Genomic DNA, 12,724 nt, shown 5'->3' with positions numbered 1-12,724 from the left:
AAAAAACCTGTGCTCAAATGCTTCTTGAGGATACATGATTTATTTACTCATTTCATTCTTCTCTATTTGGCAATTAAAATCTATTAAGGCCATAAATTTTCCTCTGCATACACTACCAGCCACATTCCAGAGATATATACATATATATAGATAGATAGACAGATATATACATATGTGTGTGTGTGTGTGTGTGTGTGTGTAATTTCATGTGTTAATTACTATAATTTAGTGTAGTATAGTGTTTTCGTAAAATTGCTTCTCATGAAGGTATGAATGAGGAATTCTGGGGCTATTTTATGTGTATTCTAGGACTTCGCAAATAAGTGATTATAAATCATCCCCAGATCATTGTCATCCCAACGGCCCAGGAGTAGGGCCAAGTTACCTTTTGGAACGCACAGCTCCAGGAGACAGTGCCCTTCAAAAGCCGGGCTGGCTCTGCTCCCCGGTGTCTGGGAGGGCTCTGCTTTTTCTGCGCTCTCACTGAACCCTGATTCACGACCCTATGTTAGGAGTCAGGAGGCATACGGTCCATACTTGAAATGCATATAGGTAAGAGCCCCTGTACGACTTCAACATGTTAAAACACTAGTGATATCACCTCAAGCCGCTTCACTCCTGCCAATATTCCACCCCCTGGCTGCTCCGACATATCTTCCCAAAAGGTCAGTAGTATCTTCCCCGAACAAAATGCTAAATGCTCGGGGCTCCGAGGTTGTGACGGTAATCCGGCTTCGCCTTCCACGGGATGGAACGCATCCGGCCACCAAGTCCAAAGTGGGAGTCGAGGAGGGGCGGAGGAGGACCGCGGGCAGCCGTTCTACCCACTCCTGCAAGTGCGGGAGGCCCATCCGCACAGCACCCACAGCTACCCGCCGGGGCACCGCCCCCGCCGCCTGCAGCCCCACACTCACCTCGCAGCAGGCGGCTTCGTGGCGCGGCCGGAAGTGCGTCACCAGGCCGCGGCCCAGCCTCTCTAGGAGCAGCGTTGCTACCAGTGAGTAGCACTCTGGCCCCGCCTCTGCGCTCTGAGTCTGGGTGTCAGAGGCTCCTGCGCCCTACGCTCAGGTCTGAGCAGGTCTGAGCAGCAGGGCAGTTGTTCCTCGAGGTGGGCTGGGGAAGAGTCGGGGGCCGGCAATGACGCCGGGGATCTGTATCTTAGTAAAGCTCCCGGTTCTACCGGATTCGGGAGTTTCCGGACTGGGCCAGTGGATCGATCACACGCCGACAGACCTTAAGGCAGCCTTTTTGTAACAAATATTTCCTAGTGACTGTTTTATTCTCCTGTCGTGAAACTTACGATCATGACTTAGAAGATCATATGTAATATAAACAACCTACATTTTAAAAACTAATATTATGCTTTAATAGAGGAGATAAAATACACCTTTCAATATGCAAATGTATGCTCGTGACTGCTATAGGAGACCTAATGAAGTGGTGGATAATTTGCCTTTTCACATGGAATGTGCCTGAACGCCACAGCCACAACGCTGTCTGTCTTACGCTGGTGTTTCAAAAATCACAAGGTACGATCCAAAATGGTGAACACTTTTTGGTAAAGTTTAAGTGAAACAGTACAATCTTCGTTTGATTTTATAGGTATAGTAATTATATTTCTGGAGAATCAACGTATGTTAATTAAAACTGTGTAGAAATCGTTGTGTTTAGGGGAACCTGGGTGGTTCAGTCGGTTAAGCCTCTGACTTTGGCTCAGGTCAGGATCTTGCAGTGCCGAGCCTGCTTGGTATCCTCTCTCACACTGTCTCTCTCTCTCTCTCTCTCTCTCTCTGCCCCTCCCCCATTTGTGCACGTGCACACTCGCTCGCGCTCTCTCTCTCTCAATCTGTTTCTCAAAATAAATGAATTAACTTAAAAAAATTAGTTGTGTCTAGCTGAAAACACTTTCTAGACTCAGGTCATTTATCAAGTTTTTACCTACATGAATGTCCTGAAAGTATGTGAAAACTATTTCAAATAAGTGGAACCCTTCTGTGCATTGCAGGATTCCTGGCTCTCCAGGCTCCCATCAAACACCACCAAACACTGTAACAAAAATACTCCCATAAAATTCCAAAATGGGAGGTGGGGGGAGGCGGGGAACAGCACTAAAAGCCACTGGATTGGACCATCCTTAGGTTCTGATCCCGCAATGCTACAGCACTGGAATGTGATTGGTGGTAGGTCCCACCCACCTCTCCAGCCTCTCACCACGCCTATTCTTCCTCCTCTATCAACTTCAGCCCCACTTTCCGAACAGGGCTCCCTAAACCTAGAATACCCTTCCTACTCTCCAATCTTGACTATTCCTTGAAGTCTCTGCTCAAATCCCATTTCCCTTTGAAAGCAAGCCTTCCCTGAGCACCTAGAATAAGGCAGGCCCGCCAGTTCTATGCCATCACAGCACTCTGTATTTCTCCGTACTTGGCACATGTGTGCTTTTTTAATGATACCAGTTTATTTAACTGTCTTCTCTGCTCACTCCAAGAAGCAAGGACTATATCTATCTTGTTCAACACCATTATCCTCAGCTAAAGCACAAGGCCTGGCACAAAGGAAGTATGCAACAAACATTTGTCGTTGCCATCGTCCAAAGGCTCCAACCCCAACTCCAGAGTAGAACCCTTCTTCATTTCTGTGCCACTAGAGGTGGGATATAGATTATGCCTGGAATCATAACATTGACCAGGAGCCCTTCTCAGTTTTGCCTTGACCTTGATCATCACTGTTTTCCTAAAATGAGCACTTTCATGGCCTCTCTTGTTCAGATAGAAAAATGGTCCCAGGATTCAGCACAGTGATAGCTGGAGATTACATTGTTCTTGGCATTACGTGGTTTGTTTGTTTGTTTGTTTTTTGTTATTGTTTTCCTTTAGCAGACCTTTAGCTAGGACTGAGGGCTTGACTGAAGAAATAGGAAGGAATTAGGAGATCACAGTGTCACAGAAGTCCTGGGCCCAAATGTTAGATCATAAATCAGTCACTCATCTTACAGATAAGAAAATAAGGCCTCCAGAGTAACCATGAAGCTCTGACTCCTAAGTGTATGAAGACAGGCACACACCAAGTTACAAAAGGCCTGAAGAAGCAGAGACCACTTGTCTGTTGATCTCTATTCTTCCCTTATATAGTAACAGAATCTATAGCAAGCCAAAGACAGTCCAGAAAAAATAACACGTTTTCTGGCTCTCTTTAAATCCAAGCGTGACAACACGACCAACTTCTGATAAATAGACTATAAGCAAAAGTGATGCCATGCCCTTAAATAGAAGGAACATGCATTTCCTGTCCCAGTATCCATCAGCTAGGTGGAACGCTGACAAGGGGGTGAGCATCTTGAACCATGTGAATGAGGATGTGGTTCCTAGGGTTGACATAGCTGCTGGGTGGTATCATAAAGCTGCTGTACCAGCCCTAGACTGCTTAACTTCAGATGATACATAAGTGAGAAATAAGTTGTCATCATGTTTAACCACACTGATTTGGGTTCTTCAAATCAATACCCACAGCGATAGCCTTACCAATACCCCTAGGAATAAGGGATGATGGAAAAATCATACATACTTAAAAACAAACTTAAAAATTTAGGCTGGTTCTCATATTTCGCTGCTCTGGAAGGCTGGGCTTGCAGCCATGTTTCCCTCTGCTCGGCTCTAAGTATCCTCTGCCCCTCCAGTCCCAGGGCCTCCCTAAAACCTTTCCTCCCTTGCCCACCAGGAGAAACTGACAAATCTTCTCATGTTAAAAAAACATTTTTTGGTGTTTCTAGTTTTAAGATGACACAGTAAAGGTTGTTCTACCTGCGTTTCCTCTTGAAAATTGTGGGAAAACAACAAAGTCTGGGGTTCATTTCAAGAGTTCAAGAATGTTTCAATATTATAAAAATTCTCTTTACTTATTATGAATTAACAAACCACTCAACCTACTATGTGGAGAAACAGGGCAGGGAGAGGTCTTATTCAAAAAAGCAACAAAGAAACCAAAAAAAACTTAAGAATAAACTTAATAATAAATGTTTAAGACATAGACGAAGGAAAATTTAAATACTCAGGGACTAAACCAACAAAAACAACAACAATAAAAACTTGTATAAATGAAAAGGCAGAGGTAATTTTTCAAAGAAAGGGCATTCATCTTGACTTGACCTGTAAGTCCAATTTCAAACTATTTTGGAAAAAAAAAAGAAGAAAGTGGAAGGAATTGTCCTACACAAATAAAACGACAATAGGATTTGTTTGGGATCTTGTGAAGATGATTCTAAGGTTTATCTAGGGCGAAAATGTTATATATTCACAAGATATTACTAAAACAAAAATGCAAAAGGACTGAATGTTAAAGATATACCAGACAAGTGTTAAGCTAAAGTAAAAATACCATTAACTATATTAATATAGTAATGACTTTAAGACAAAAAATGTTATCAGGCAAGGTTCCATTTAAGGCAATATAGTGAAAGATATAAACTAGTATCCAGAAATTTAGGATAAGATACAATTTATAACATGATTTTATACCTAGCTCACAGGAAAGTATACCCAGGTACCAAACCTGAACAAGAAACTAAAACCAATGAGTTTAGCTGCATTGAATGCTTTGGCCAACACAAGTAGAAACAGTGGAGATTTGAAGATCTTGATACCTGAGGAGGCTGAATCATAATATTCAGGAGGCCACATGAAACAAGTAGGAATTAGGACTTCTCACAAACACATACACCCACTAAAATGCCTGGACCCAGGAAAGGATAAATTAGGGGAAAAAATCTTCCCACTAGCAAAGAGAGATAACAAAGAAGTCCTTTTGTAGGTTTTAGAGTGGTAGTGGGGATGTCCCCTAAGAATTTAGAATTATAGTCTGTATTACTGAATACATAGTTTAATACTACCTACCTGGACCAGTAACTCATAATCTAAGAACTAGAAAACTGCTGAAATAGTCATTATAGATTTTGGAGACAATGGCATTTAAAGGTTATTATAACTGCATCTGCAGATTGAAAAATTAAATAGAGACATGGAAAATAGAGAAATGTCCTATGTCAGGGGGATCTGGGTTGACTCGGTTAAGTATCTGACTCTTGATTTCGGCTCAGGTCACAATCTCACAGTTTGTGAGTTTGAGCCCCACATCGGGCTCTGTGCTGACAGTACAGAGCCTGCTTGGGATTCTCTCCCTGCCCCTTCCCCAAGTACACACACACACACTCTCTCTCTCTCTCAAAATAAATAAACTGAAAAAAAAAAAAATACACTGGACAGAGAGGCACCTGGGTGGCTCAGTTGGTTGAGCATCTGACTCTTGATTTTGGTTCAGGTCATAATCCCAGGGTTGTGGGACTGAGCCCTTCATCAGGCTCCATGTTTGGCATGCTTGGCATGCTTGGCTTAAGATTCTCTCTCTCCCTCTGCCCCTCTTCCCCCACACTCCTGCTCTCCCTCTCTCTCTCTCTCAAATAAATTTTTAAAAATACACTAAACAGGGGGCGCCCGAGTGGCTCAGTCAGTTAAGCGTCTGACTTCAGCTCAGGTCATGATCTCACAGTTTGAGTTTGAGCCCCGCATTGGGCTCTGGGCTGACAGCTCAGAGCCTGGAGCCCGCTTCAGATTCTGTGTCTCCCTCTGTCTGCCCCTCCGCTGCTTGCACTCTGTCTTACTGTCTCAAAAATAAATACACATTAAAAATTTTTTTAAAAAAATACACTGAACAGAATTGAGTAGATATGGGGGGCGGGGGGAGGAAACACGTTTTAAAAAAAACATAGTGAACTTGAAGTCATAGCAGTAAAAACTATCCAAAAAGAAACAGAGAAAGGGGTGCCTGGGTGGCTCAGTCAGTTGAGCATCCGACTTTGGCTCAGGTCATGATCTTATGGTTCATGGGTTCCAACCCTTCATCAGTCCCTGTGCTGACAGCTCAGAGCCTGGAGCCTGCTTCGGATTCTGTCTCCATCTCTCTTTCTGCCCTTCCCCTGCTCGTGCTCTCTCTCTCTCAAATATAAATAAACATTAGAAAGTTTAAAAAGGGAAAGAAAAAGACACAGAAAAGAAAATAAAAAATAAATGAACACTAACAAAACATACACAACACTTGAATATTGACAACCACAAAATGCTGATGAAAGAATCAAAGAAGATCTACACAAATGGGGATAAATATCAGGTTCATAGATAGGAAGATTTAGCATAAGAAAGATGTGAGCTCTCCCCAAATTGATATACAGGTTTAATGCAACTCTTATCAAAATTCCAGCAGACTTTTTGAAGATATAAACAAGATTATTTTAAAATCCATATGGAGGGGCGCCTGGGTGGCGCAGTCGGTTAAGCGTCCGACTTCAGCCAGGTCACGATCTCGCGGTCTGTGAGTTCGAGCCCCGCGTCAGGCTCTGGGCTGATGGCTCGGAGCCTGGAGCCTGTTTCTGATTCTGTGTCTCCCTCTCTCTCTGCCCCTCCCCCGCTCATGCTCTGTCTCTCTCTGTCCCAAAAATAAATAAAAAACGTTGAAAAAAAAAAATTTAAAAAAAAAAATAAAAAAAAAAAATAAAAAAAAAAATAAAATCCATATGGAAAGGCAAAGGATCTAGAATGAATAAGACAGCTTGAAAAAAGGAGAGTAACATGGGAGGAATTGGTCTATCCAATTTTAAGTCTTATATAGCTATAACAATCAAGACTGTGTTATTGGCAGAGGAATATACAATAGATAGATCAATGGAAAAGAATGAAGAACCCAGAAATAGACCCATACAACTATGCTGAACTTATTATTTTTTGCAAAAGTGTATAAGCAATTCAATAGAGGAAAGATGGCTTTTTCAAAAAGCAGTGGTAGAGCAACTGGGCATCCAGAGGGAAAAAATGAATCCCAACCTGAGTATCACAACTTATAAGCCCAAAATGGATCACAGACATTAATGTGAAAATGTAAATGTAAAATGTTTATAAACAAATGAAAGAAAATCTTCAGGACCTGGGGCTAGGCAAAGAGTTCTTAGACCTAACACAAAATTTATTAGCTGTAAGAGGAAAAGTTCTAAATTAGACTTCATCAAAATTTTAAAAAAATTTTCTATGTAAAAGATCCTGTTAGGAGGATGAAAAGCTATTGAGTAGGAGAAAATACGTGCAAACCACATATCCAAGGAGTACTAGCACATACCTGATAATATATTTCCGGAATATATAAAGAACTCTCAAAACTTAACAGTATAAAACAAACAATCCAATTAGAAAATGGGCAAAATATGTGAAAAGACACTTCACTGAAGAAGATACACAGATGACAAATAAACAAAAGATGTTCAACATCATTAGCCATGAGGGAAATGCAAATTAAACCACAATACAATAAACATCTATCAGAATGACTGAAATAAAACAACAGTGACACCACCAAATGCCTCCAAGGATGCAGAGCAACTGAATCACTCATATGTTACTGGTGGAAATGTAAAATAAAATGGTGCAGTCACCCTGGAAAACAGTTTTTCAGTTTCTTAATTATTTATTTAGAGAGGGACAGACACAGTGAGAGTGGGGGAGGGGCAGAGAGAGAGATGAGAGAGAGAGTCCCAAGCAGGCTCCGTGCTGTCAGCACCCAGCCTGACACAGGGCTCAAACCCACAAAGCCGTGAGATCATCACCTGAACCAAAACCAAGAATCAGACAGTTAACTGCCTGAGCCACCCAGGCACCCGCAGTTTGCCAGTTTCTTAGGAAACTATAAACATGCAGTTATCACATGACCCAGCAACTGTCCTTCTGGGCATTTATTCAAGACAACTGAAAACTTAGGGCACTTGGGTGTTTCAGTCAGTTAAGCGTCTGACTCTTGGTTTTGGCTCAGGTCATGATCTCACAGTTTCCTCGGTTTGAGCCCTGTGTCAGGCTCTGTGCTAGCAGTGCAGAGGCTGCTTGGGAGTCTCTCTCTCTGCCCCTTCTCTGCTCATGCTTTCTCTGTCTCTCTCAAAAAAAAAAAAAAAAAGAAGACAACTGAAAACTTTCTTTCACACAAAAACTGTATACAAATGTCTATCTATAGCAGCTCTATTCATAATAGCCAAAAACTAGAAATGGCTCAGCTGTCCTTCAATAGGTGAGTAGTTCAAGAAACTGTGGAGTATCTATACTATGGAATATATTCAGCAATAAAAAGGAACAGATTATTGATACATGTAGCAAAAGTCTCAATGCATCTCCAGAGAATTACTCTGAGCAAAAAGGCCAATCTCAAAATGTTATATACTGTCTGGTAACATTTACATAACATTCTTAAAGTGATTTTTAAAAATGAAATAGAGAGTAAGTTAGTGGCTTCCAGGAATAAGGGAGAGGGTTCTAAGTGGCTCTAGAAAGGCAGCATGAGAGATCCCTGTGAATATGGAACTGTGTAGTATGTTGAGTTTTACCCATGTCGGTATCCTGATTGTTGTGTTACCTTTGGAGGAAACTGGGTAAAAGATACATGGGATCTATCAGTATTATTTCTTACAACTGCATGTCAGTCTACAATCATCTCAAAATTAAAAGTTTAAATAATAAATGAACAGATAATTCGTGAGCTGTGGGACAATTTCAAGCAACCTTAAAAGATTAAGAGAGGAGTAATGGAAGTACATTTTTATAAGGTTTTTATACTGTACATGAAGTGCTATAATATTAAAGGCAGAGTGTGCTAAGTTTAAGATATATAGTCTAAATCCTAGAAGAACCCTAAAACAAAAACTATTATAGCTAAACATCCACAAAAGGAGATAAAATGAAATCATAAAAATTATATTGATCCAAAAAAAGGCAGGAAGGGGGTGGTGAGAAAGAACTATAGGACAAATAGAAAACAAATATGAAGATGACAGGCTTAAACCTAATATTAATTAATAAGTATATTAAATACAAGTGATTAAATATTTCAGTTAAAAAGCAAGAGATCACACATGATGATGGTGGTGGTGATGATGATAAAAAAGCAAGACTACATCTATAGCCAAACCAGGTACTTCTGGTTCCTTAAGGTAGTTTTCCTTGAATTATCTCGTTTGGCTATATTACAAAACACAGTGGATAATAGCAAACTGCTAAAACCCCAATGTCCTTTATATATTCAGGTTATTTGAAAATGCAATATAGATGGTGGGCAGGAAATGAAAAAGAAACAAATACGTTTGTTATGTGTTATCAAGTGCACTAACTTAACACTGCCTAGTCAGTAAGTTCAAAACACCAGCCAGCTTTTGAGGCACTGTGACTTAGTAGGAATCACATTGAGGAGTTCTGGCTCCTTCCCTGACTAGCAATGAAACACTGGGCAATCACTTCATTTTTCTGAAATTCCATTCATCTGAAAAATGGGGTAATAGCACATAGTTGTTGTAAATACTATATGCTGTTTCACTTAAAGTACATACAACACAGGCATTGCTCAATTAATGTTAACTTCTTTCCTCTTCCACCTTATTTGTGGATCTCAGTAATAGCCAACCAGGGGTGCCTGGGTGGCTCAGTTGGTTGAGCATCAGTCTTCATCTCGGCTCAAGTCACGATCTCATGGTTTGTGAGATCGAGACCCATATCGGGATCTATGCTGACAGTGTGGAGCCTGCTTGGGATTCTCTTTCTCCCTCTCTCTGCCCCTCTCCTGATTGTGCTCTGTCTCAAAATAAATAAAGTTTAAAAAAATGAGTAATAGCCAAACAAAGATACCAGGTCCCACTTTCTGGACCTGTAAATGTTACTTTAAATGGCAGTTTTTGCCATCAAAAAGAATGAAATCTTGCCATTTGCAACAACATGGATGGAGCTAGAGTGTATTATAAACAAAATAAGTCAGTAAGACACAAATACCATATGATTTCACTCATGTGGAATTTAAGAAACAAAACAGATGAACATAGGGGAAGGGGAAAAAAAAAGAGAGAGAGAGAGGGAAGCAAACCGTAAGAGACTCTTAACTATACAGAACAAACTGAGGGTTGCTGGAGGAAAGGTGGGGAGGGGAGGGGCTGAACTGGTGATGGGTATTAAGGGCACTTGTAGTGATAAGCACTGGGTGTTTAAGTGATGAATCACTGAATTCTGCTGAAGCCAACATTACATTATATGTTATGTACTAGAATTTAAAATGAAAACTTAAAAATAAATATTTGAGGGGTGCCTGGGTAGCTCAGTTGGTTAAGAGTCCAACGTCAACACAGGTCACGATCTCGTGGTCTGTGAGTTCGAGCCTGGCATCAGGCTGTCTCCTGACAGCTCAGAGCCTGGAGCCTGGTTCGAATTCTGTGTCTCCCCAACTCTCTGCCCCTCCCCTGCTCATGCTCTGTCTCCCTCTCTCTGTCTCAAAAATAAATAAACATTATGGGGCAGTTGGGTGGCTCATTCAGCTAAGCATCCGACTTTGCCTCAGGTCATGATCTCACGGGTTCGTTGGTTCAAGCCCTGCATCGGGCTCTGTGCTGACAGCTCAGAGCCTGAAGCCTGCTTCAGATTCTATGTCTCCCTTTCTCTCTGCTCTTCCCCCACTCACACTCTTGTGTCTCTCTCTCTCAAAAATAAACATTAAATTAAAAACAATAAACATTAGGGGCGCCTGGGTGGCTCAGTCGGTTAAGCAGCCGACTTCAGCTCAGGTCATGATCTCGCGGTCCGTGAGTTCGAGCCCCACGTCGGGCTCTGGGCTGACAGCTCAGAGCCTGGAGCCTGTTTCAGATTCTGTGTCTCCCTCTCTCTGACCCTCCCCTGTTCATGCTCTGTCTCTCTCTGTCTCAAAAATAAATAAATGTTAAAAAAAAATTTTTTTTAAATAAAAACAATAAACATTAAAAATTATTTTAATAAAAAACCATTAGAAACAAAAATACACTTTAAAAATATAAAATACAGGGGTGCCTGGGTGGCTCAGTCAGTTAAGCATCAGACTTCGGCTCAGGTCATAATCTCACAGTTCGTGAGTTCGAGCCCCGTGTCAGGCTCTGTGCTGACAGCTCAGAGCCTGGAGCCTGCTTCAGATTCTGTGTCTCCCTCTCTCTCTGCCCCTCCCCTGCTCATGCTCTATTTCTCTCTCTCTCTCTCTCAAAAGCAAATATTAAAAAAAAATACAAATTTGAGAATTACATTTTTTTTAAAAGGCAGTTTTTACTGGTGTCATTTGATTACCTAGGTGGGTCCTAAATGCCACAAGAGAAGCCAATGGAGATTAGACACACAGAGGTAAGACAGAAGCAGAGATTGGAGTGATGTGGCTACAAGCTAAGGAATGCTGGCAGCCACCAAAAGCTGGAAGAGACAAGGCACAGACTCGTCCCAGAGTCTCCCCGGGGAGTACAGCCTTTCCAACACCCTGACTCCAACCCAAGAAAACAGATTTCAGACTTCTGGCCTCCAAAACTCAGTTTCTTTTGTTTTATGCCACTAAATTTGTGGTATTTTGTCACAGCAATAGGAAACTAATACACTAACCATAACTAATTCAAAGGCGGTTACTCAGTTGGAGAAGGCTTTCTGATAACGGCACTGGGGTCAGGGACCATGAATGCAAACTACTTGATAATTAAGTACACAAAGATGAAAATGACTAATCACTAAGGCTCTCACCACATCTCAAACCTGAAAACACCTCAGAGGAGCCAGCTGATTCAGGTACATGACAGAAAATATCCATTTTCCAATGGCGTTTCAGAGGGTTGAGGGACCTAAGAGCCAGGTCCTCTGCCTCCTGGGTATGCCATATTGAGACTATCTGTACTACACGTCTTACTGTTCTAGCTCAATCTATGCTTTCCCTCACTGTGTGAAGTCAGGCACAGGCCTCCTGATCTTGTTTCTGATACTCTCTTCCATCTCTAAGGAGTCCATCACTCTCCTCAAATAACCCCTCTTCTGGTACTGACCTTAACTCGGATCTCTATAGGGGAATACTGGGATGGCTAGGACACAGGTGCACTCTGAAACCAGACTGACTGCCCGTGTCTGAAGCCCTACTCTGCTACCTCTGTGTCCTTGGGTGGCCTAATCATGCAACATGGAACATGTTCCATGCAACTGCAACATGGAACTAATTACAACACCCACTTGAGAGAATCGTTTAAGTGTGTGCAGTGACTAGGAAAGTGCCTGGCATAGGATGAGTGCCAAGGGTATTACTGCTGTGATATCATTTACTTAAGGGCAGCTGTGGCTCACATGGCAGCATGTGAAACCAAGTCCCAAAGCCTGTTTACTTTCACCAGTTTTATTCTGAGTGACTTTTAAATTATCTGCTCTCAAAATGATCCCCCTAGAAATAACTGAAATGCCTAGCAACAGTAGGCAATAATTGTGGTATATTCAAGTAACAGAAAACCATGCAGCATTGAGAACGGATCTATACTGATGACTCCATTCACGTAAAAAATTGTGATGGTAGAAATCAGAAAAGAGGTTACTATGAGAGAGAAGTAATGACTAGAATGGGGTGCAAGGAGACATCAGGTCCTGGTATGTACTTTCCTGATTCTAAGGCTATGTTCTTTATAACATTTTAAGTTGTACAACTATGATTTGTGCATTTTCCTGTATGTATATTATACCTCAATTTTTAAGTTAAGCGATCCCCCAGCCTATTACCCATTGGTCAGTGCAAGGACATGATACAACTGCTCGTTAAACTGCCGGCAAATAAGGAAGAGATGGTGAAGCCACCAGGTGCTGGATTTCAGGGAACAGGTAGTCTGGAATATGGCAGGGTGACTGCC

At 41.6% G+C, this 12,724-nt stretch overlaps 1 protein-coding gene across 11 annotated transcripts in view; it reads right to left on the bottom strand.

The window, feature by feature from the left end:
• The window catches only part of ZNF23 (zinc finger protein 23), a 33,808-nt gene that overhangs the window by 14,919 nt on the left and 6,165 nt on the right, over positions 1–12,724 (bottom strand). For 3 of the 11 annotated variants that reach the window (XM_042917845.1, XM_042917846.1, XM_042917842.1), the window contains exon 1: positions 386–872. The exons of 1 other annotated variant lie outside the window; for it this stretch is intronic. The gene's annotated coding sequence lies outside the window, so the exon portion shown is untranslated. Of the gene's footprint in view, positions 1–385; positions 874–914; positions 940–12,724 lie in introns of those variants that run through there. 7 more of the 11 variants (XM_042917837.1, XM_042917841.1, XM_042917847.1 and 4 more) reach the window with 5 other exon arrangements.

Source organism: Panthera leo, chromosome E2 (genome assembly GCF_018350215.1).
Source record: "Panthera leo isolate Ple1 chromosome E2, P.leo_Ple1_pat1.1, whole genome shotgun sequence".
In the NCBI taxonomy this organism is placed as follows: domain Eukaryota; kingdom Metazoa; phylum Chordata; class Mammalia; order Carnivora; family Felidae; genus Panthera; species Panthera leo.
This window is presented reverse-complemented; position numbering and strand designations above follow the sequence as displayed.